Source organism: Tachysurus fulvidraco, chromosome 1 (genome assembly GCF_022655615.1).
Source record: "Tachysurus fulvidraco isolate hzauxx_2018 chromosome 1, HZAU_PFXX_2.0, whole genome shotgun sequence".
Taxonomy (NCBI): Eukaryota; Metazoa; Chordata; class Actinopteri; order Siluriformes; family Bagridae; genus Tachysurus; species Tachysurus fulvidraco.
In genome coordinates, this window is record NC_062518.1 from 19,653,484 (window position 1) to 19,662,035 (window position 8,552).

Consider the following 8,552-nt stretch of genomic DNA (forward strand, 5'->3'; position numbering starts at 1 on the left):
TTAATTTCTGCCTCACTTCAAAGTCTCTTTGGATAGTCTGAAAAAGAGTAATATAAATATGAAATTGCTTTTGTTATCTAGGCCTCTTACTTTCTGTGAAAGAATGCAATGTTTATTACTTACCGCTCAATAGAAATGCAGATTTCTTTCTCAACTACCACAAGAAAAATCGCCTCAAGGAGAGATTTATTTGCTTTGACAGTAAGTTCCTGGCTAATGTAGACTTCTGAGTGAGAAAGTCTTACTTTCTGGAACGAGAGCGTGTTTAAATTAACGGCGTTGTTTTATAAACGATCGTTTTTGGAATCAAGCCAACAGAATTGCTAAAAATCTGATTTTTCAGCAGGCATGAAAGCACTTAACGGACAATGAAACTTCAGGATAAGATTAAAGATAGTGGTTTGAGAGGGGAAAAAAAGGACACTCAAACAATTTTCCACTTCTTACCACAAATGTAGTCAATGAGCTGTTTGATGTCTTGTCGTTTTTTTGGCTCCAACTACGACCGGCGCTTTAGAGATGTACTGGGACTTCCTGTCATCTAGAAACATAAACAAAAGCTTGTGTGTGTGTGGTTTCAGGGGTACTAAAAATTTTGTGGCTTAGTTAAGCGACTAATATGACTGAATGGTTTATGGCTGTAAAACAAGACGTCAGTTTTGAAGTGTTTTGGCTTGCACTGGTGCTTCACGTCAACTCTCTGCACACGAGACACAACGTCTGAACAGATCAAACATCTATTTTGATCAGTGTCACGTAAACACGAACTTCTCTGTTTTTAAACATTGTTTTTGTCACTGACTTTTTTGTCAAATAGCTTCATCTTTTCTCAAGCTGTGATCAGCTAGATCATTTGCATACATGCGTGCGATTGGATGAATCTGTTTCACAAGCTTTATTTCAAAAGCTGCGACATTGTACTTTTTAAAAAGTTTGGCTCCGCCTCCTAACGTTTAAGGGCAGAAAGGTCGATTTTATGTCTTTTTGAACGACGTTTAAAGCTAAAAATATAAAGATTTCGGCTGAATAGATACGGTCACATCAAGCAGCAAATGTTTCTTATTTGAACAAATCTAAAAGCTGGAAATTTCTGGCTGTTTATTTTCGTCTATTAATTCCATAATACTATTCTGTAGAAGGAAAGATTTGAGTGTAATATATTTAAACATTATTATTACATTAAACATCTTATATTAAAGTGTCTTGATATATTTAAAGTAAATAGATTAAAAACACTTCGTCCAATCAGATGTCAGGACACATTGCTAACTAAAATGTTCTTTAATGTTTTTTTGTTTCTTTGTTTTGTTTGTTTGCTTGTTTTTGAATGGAACTTTTCTTTTTAATGTTCAGAGAAAGGACAACATAAAGCTGGAATAAAATTAATTGAAATCACGAATTTCTTAAATTGCATTACATATTAAAACAAAAAATAAAACCACCAATTATCCTACGTCGATGCCATGAACTGCTCAAACGCAATTATTTGTTCCTTCCAATAGCCTGTCAGAGACCAGACGTCTCTGACATCACCTAGAACCTGTTATTCAAAAGGACACATTTTGTGTTGTACCGTTTGTCAGCGAAAGCACACCTGATGATCGGCGAGCACAAAACCAGATGAATCAGGTGTATATTTTTGCAGGGATGCATGAAAAAATGTGTAGTGTTGGGGCTATTCAGGGACCCAGAGCTGAACATCAGTGTTTTAGGACTTTAAAAAAAAAACACAGGATCGGCACAATTTTGTCTCTGAACAAGAGAAAGGGCAGTGGAAATGACAAAAGCCAGCGAAACATGAGAGCCCTGACAGCAAGCATGACCTCGGAAAGTCTGCACTCAGGTGGAAATGTGGCTGCACTTTTATACCCTATGTTGAGACGTGTGTCCTTTAAAAGCAGTCCGTGACAGTTTAAAAGAGAATTAAAAGGGTGTGATATTACATTACACATATTTATTTATTCATTTGTGCAGGCGAGTGCAAGTGAGGCAGAATCCTCACAACCTTCCGGACAGGCAACTGCTGAGCTGCGGCACATAAACTTTATTCTTACGCTGCAGTGTTTCTAGAAATAACTAACAGCTAAAAGTGCATTCGTTTAAAAGTAGGAAATGAACGAAAAGAATATAAAAAATAACACATTACTGCCTGAAATAAAATGCATATTATGCATCAGATCAGTTGGAATACAATTAAAGATAATGTCTGGACATAAATTGGACTTAAAAAGACAAGAGAGTTTTTTTTTTGTACTGTACTGTGTGTTGCTTCTGTTGCCCTCTGTGACTGTGGGCATGTCTTATGTGCCTGTCAGTCCTGGTAAAGGAGGCGTGGTCAATGTGGCACTTAATTCCAGTGAAGGAATTTCTGTCACATGTGTCGCTGAAGTAGGTGTATCCTCTGTGCCTGTTAGTCCTAATGGAGGTGTGGCCTCTATGACTGTTAGTCCTAATGGAGGAGGTGTGGCCACTGTGCCTGTTAGTCCCAATGAAGGAGGTGTGGCCTCTGTGCCTGTTAGTCCTAATGGAGGAGGTGTGGCCACTGTGCCTGTTAGTCCCAATGAAGGAGGTGTGGCCTCTGTGCCGGTTAGTCCCAATGAAGGAGGTGTGGCCTCTGTGTCTGTTAGTCCTAATGGAGGAGGTGTGGCCTCTGTGCCTGTTAGTCCCAACGAAGGAGGTGTGGCCTCGGTGTCTGTTAGTCCCAATGAAGGAGGTGTGGCCTCTGTGCCTGTTAGTCCCAAAGAAGGAGGTGTGGCCTCTGTGTCTGTTAGTCCTAATGGAGGAGGTGTTGCCTCTGTGCCTGTTAGTCCCAACGAAGGAGGTGTGGCCTCTGTATCTGTTAGTCCCAATGAAGGAGGTGTGGCCTGTGTCTCTGTAAATCTCACTAAAGGAGGCATGGCCTATGTGACTGTCAGTCTCACTCATGGTCTTGCTTTTACTCTGTCACTAAAGGAGGTGTGTCCTATATGTCTTTCATTAGACATGAAGAAGGTGTGTCCTTGATAACTGTCACTCCCAGTAAAGGAGGTGTGGCCTTTATTTCAGTTTGTAACTAAGGACGTGTGGCCTACATGACAGTGGCTTCCCGTAAAGGAGGTGTGGCCTGTCATCGAAAGAGACATGGCTTATGTTTCCAGACAGTTGGCCTCTGCCATTGAGCATAAAATGGGCATGGCCAATGTACCTACAACATAAAGCACCATGATATGATGTATGCACTCAAATAAAAATGCATAAGAAAGACATAAGAATCCTTTATAGCTAACGTGTAAATTTGTTTCGTTTTAAATATATATTTTTTTTTGTTACAAAAATTTTCACTCCTTTATCATTGTCATGTTCCTCAGAGAAGACATCTTCCACTATGCTTTTTCAACATCTCATTCACTCGCTTCTTCTTCTACTTCTTTGACTTCATTTGAAACCTTTGAACTGGTATCCATATGAGGAACATTATAAAACATTTACAAGCTTGAATCAGATGGATTGTCTACTACTAAGATGAAAAAACAGGAAGCTCGAGTGTGTGAGACCTTTGTATGATAGTGTGAATGACAGTAAATTAGTTTTTTTGTTCAGTTAGAGATTTCATGTACCTTGAGGGAAAACCTGTTGTATTTGCAGATCCATAGTCTGGTGGAGAACCATCACAGTGCACCAGATTCTCACGGCACCCGCCGTTCAATATCTGTCGACTCTCATCTGGCAAAAGTCATTACACTGCTCTGATCAGAGGCATTAGAGTCAGGTGTGAAATAATGTCTTCAGACAGATCATGCTGGATGCTGATTTATCTCAGACAAGGTGCTGTAAAGTGCTCCTCCACCAAACGCGTGAATCATAGCAGTCGATGGTTTTCAATAGATTTATGACAGAATACAATAGCGGGAATCAACACCCTGCCTGTCAAAACGTCCCACGCCGACATATCACCGAGTCAACCTTTTAGTCCAACAAGTCCGGCTATAAATAAACGCCGACGTTCTTTTTAATAAGCCCAATAAAATAAGCAGAGCCATCGGCACACCTTTGTGTCATCGCACAACCAACTGACATTAAGTAGAGTATAATTTCCATCACGTACCCGAGCCGCAGTCATGATTTTCTGTCAAAACACATATTGTAATTTTTTTTTCAATTAAATTTCCATCACATTAATAGCATCCTGAGGATTCGAAAGAACTGTTTAAGCCGTGATATGAAATGTAAAGTGTAGTTTTATGTATGGAATTTATTTTGAGATGCTGTGGAAAGTTTATAAAGGTTTAAAAAGTAGAAGTGAAGAAAAAGTTGGCATGACTCTAAACTCTGATGATTCTGTCAGAGTTCATCATAACATGTGACATATCGAAGTAATCTGACACGCTGGATCAAGTGCTATTCTACAACCTGTTGAATAATACCGTGGAAGCCTTGTATTCCTTTCAAAAACAAGTCCTCTGTGGTGAATTCCAGCATTTGACACAGAGCAGATACTGATCACAAATACACTACCTACACTGCATGTTAATGAAAAACAAAAACAAAACAAAAGAAGCGTTAAAAAAATACAATCCAAACGTAATTTCCTCCCTAGCCTCTTAATCGACGCTACCGAGGAGCCGAGCGCTTCCTGGATGGAAAATGAATTCTGAGTCAGCCCGCTGGAGATTAAAAAGGTGGAGAGGATGAATAATGATGGAGGTAAAAGCAGCACGAGAGAGAGAGAGAAAGAGAGAGAGAGAGAGAGAGAGAGAGAGAGAGAGAGAGAGAGAGAGAGAGAGAGAGAGAGAGAGAGAGAGAGAGAGAGAAATGTGGTGACTCATCAATACTCCCAGCCGAGAATGTGTCGGCATGAAGCACCGTGGCTGAAACGTCTCGCTAATGGGAATGTTTTTCTTAGTTTTTGGTTGACTCTGACTGTCTGAGATGAATGTCTGAGGAGGGCATTTCTGACACTGGCTGTAATTTAAAAAAAAAAATAATAATAATAATAATAATAATAATAAGTGTGGAGAATGAACGTTTTTTACGTTTTTAAAAATAAATCTTTTCGTATTTTTTATTTATTTTATTTTTTTGCTGTACAGACTTACATTTTTACGATATAAATAGAGCGGCTGTGAACCGCTTATTATATTGGTAATATATCTGGAACAACAAGCAACAACCGAGTCATCTGTCTTATTTTCCATAACATAATCTTTGTCTTTGTGTCCCAAAGCAAACAATATTTAAATATAATTTTTGTTTAAGTATTGTTTTCCTTATTTAATGTTACGGACGCTACAAACGAACAACATTCTGCACAAAGTTAGTACATCTTTGAGCCAAGCCTAGCTACGGAGATTAGGACGTAAGTAGTACGTAATTTGTAGCATTGTAGTTCAATTTTGGTTCCATTCCTCTTTCTGACGGACTCGCCATTTCCTTTTTTCGGAAAAAAGTCTTCAATTACTTTGGCTGTATGTTTGTCTATATGGAGGAAGATAATTTTAGTGCAGTTCACTGTTCATTGTTCTTTGTGTAATTGCTGCTGTTCAATCTTAACTTTCTAATTATTATTCCGGGATACAAAGCGTTTGTGATTTCAAACCAGGGATATTTAATTAAGCGTCTTTGCCTAAAACCTTGTACCCTGATCAAAGATCTGTGGATCCCTAAATTTGAAAAAATCTATATACAGTATATAAAATCATATTACTTTTTTTTTTCTAAATATCATTGATATCTTGATGTTTTCTGTGAGGAAATACCATATTTGGAAGAATCTCGAGTGTCAGCACTCAATTTTGTCAGCGGTAACAATGTCACTTTAATGAAATTTAATGAATTTTGTGCTTTCTGGACTACAATCTGCTTTGTTGGCCATTATTAAAAAACTGGTTTCTAGTCTAAAATGTAAATAAGCTAGCTGCTACATACATAAACAGGATTTTTATATGGGATAAAATGTATTATATGTCGGTTTTTTTGATAAATAAAACATTTAGATCTATGCTATTCCTCTTTGGGCTACTGTACGTAACACCACAAGGTGTATCATTCCTTATTTTAACCCCTCAATCTCCTGCTTGTTTCTGTGGCCTACGACTACTAGGATATATAAAATAGGTTTATTGTGGCAGAATTTATTACCTCGCTCCAGCCATTTAAAGCAACTACAAATACTTATTTTTTGAGCATTTTTTATTCCTCTGACCTACTGGCCTCTCAGCTCAAGCACTAAAACTAAAAGCTGTTTTTATTGCCTGGCTGCTATCCACCGTAAATATGAGTCTGGTGAGTCACATTTTTTAACTCGGTCTTGAACGCTAGCCACATGGGTAGAATACTTTATCCACCGGAGTATGATGGCCCTGAAGTACACACACTTCCTATCATCACTCTCTTCCGCTTCTGTATTCCCCCGGCCTCTCCCTGCCACTGGCTGTGTCCATATGTAGCGAATCAAGCCCCTGTTGAGACACGCTGATGAGACCAGATGTGGACTTGGCCATGTTTTTAGCCCTCACATGTGGAGCATGTGTGATTCTTGAGCAGTTTTCAGTGATCTTTCATAATCAGACCAGCCTTGCTGTTTAAACAATACATACAATCTGTTGTTGTTAGTTTCGTAAGTATGTTGGATGTGGCAAGGAATTGTTTGCTGTGAGATCAATGCATTATTAAAAGAAGAAAATCAATGAGGCCCCGAATCCATAAAAAGTCTTGCAACCAGACAGAGCGTGTACATAATTACACAGCGGCCAAAGGAGAATAAGAATGCCTCGAAATGGCAGGAACTGTTCAGGACCGAGACGCTGTCCTGGCCCATGCTGTGAATTCTCTTTTGTGTTACTGTGCAACTCGATATAACCTCACTCTCATGGTAATACTTGTCTAACATTACCTTGAGACCAGTTAGAAAGCTTATATAAGTAAAAAAGTAAACAAGACAATAATCAGCAATGGAGTGGAGTGATATCCTGAGGGCAATTTTTACCCTGAAGCCTTCATTTGGCTTTTTATTTTTTATCTTTACCAATGTGCTATTCCGCTAACCCCCACCTCAGATTCAAATCTCTCAAAGACAAGAACAGCTCTACACATGGACTCATCAGTCTTGTCCTCAGCCCCGACCAGTGAAAGCATGGGCTGGTGAAAATCGTCTCCAGAAACATGATGCTACCACCACCATGCTTTGCTGTGGAAACAGTATTCCCAAGGTGATAAGCAGTGCTGGGTTTCTGCCAAACGTTCGACTTTGTGCCAAGACGTTGGTCTCAGCAGACCAGAGAACATTTTTCCACAGTGTCCGAATAAGATCATATGGCTTTGTTCATTAATAGCTTTCTTCTCTCAATAAAACACAGGTTTTGGAGTGTCCCAGCTACACTTTTCTGAAAACATGTTTTCCATCATAGCTGTGGATTTCTCTCCAGCTCATTCAGAGTTACACTTGGCCCCATGTTGCTTCACTGAATAATTGCAGTCTTTCCCCAGGCATAGAAATTTGGTGCTGCCTCCTTGAGGCAGAGTCATGGTTGTTCCATATTCCTACTATTTTTAATAACAATTCTCTGTGGGATGTTCAATGTTGGTGTTTTTTTATGTAGACACTGGTGCTTTTTTTTAGAAGATGTTTTGATAGCTCTTGGATTGTATGATGCTGCTTGTCAAGGTCTGTTTTCTAAGATACTCTGGGTTCTTCCAAAAGCAGACATATTTACATTAAGGGTCATTTGACGCTTTAAGAGGGTGAATACTTATGCAAGGCAGTTTATGTATACCCAAATACTGCAGTACATTAGTATGCGATTTGAGAAATGGTGCTGTTGATGTTCCATTAAGCCCAATTAAATGCCACTGCTGCACTGAATCAAGTCTGCGATTACAAAATGGGGTTTTGATTCGTTCACAAACAGTTTCACAACTAATGAAGCAAAAATATGAGAGTTACAAGAAATCAGGTGGAGAAAACCAAGCAGAGAAAACAGCAACAACTTACCAGTTGGCATAATGTTATCTCACATATGGTGCAGACATAGGGATGAAATGGGTCTCTCAGACATTTGGCAAAAGAGCAGAAGGCTGTAAGTAGTCAATAAGATGAAACCAACAAATTAAACTTACAATGCAGTAACTAATTACCAAACATAACCCAGGTCAGGTAAGGTCATTGTATTTGTTTGTGCTTGTGGAAGGACAATGGCTCTTGTCTTTTACAGATTATATGTCAAGGACAGACAACAGGGGGCGCTGTGTGACAAAATTCGAATTGTAGACTCAGCAAAGGCAGGAAAGTGTTTTATTTCAGTCAGCAAAAATATTTTAAAGAAAAAAGGAGGAATAATGGATCATTATTTGGATCATTAAAGATTCATTTTGTATGTGTTCAGAGTCAGCATTGTTTACCACAAAATTACGACTGGTTTGGGGCACAACTGTCAAGTGAGCTGAAGGTATTTAGTGCAGGAATATTAGCTTACACTGAAAGGTTTGGGACACACCTGCAAGGTGAGGTTTACATTTACATTTACATTTATGGCATTTAGCAGACACCCTTATCCAGGGTGACTTACAACTGAGCA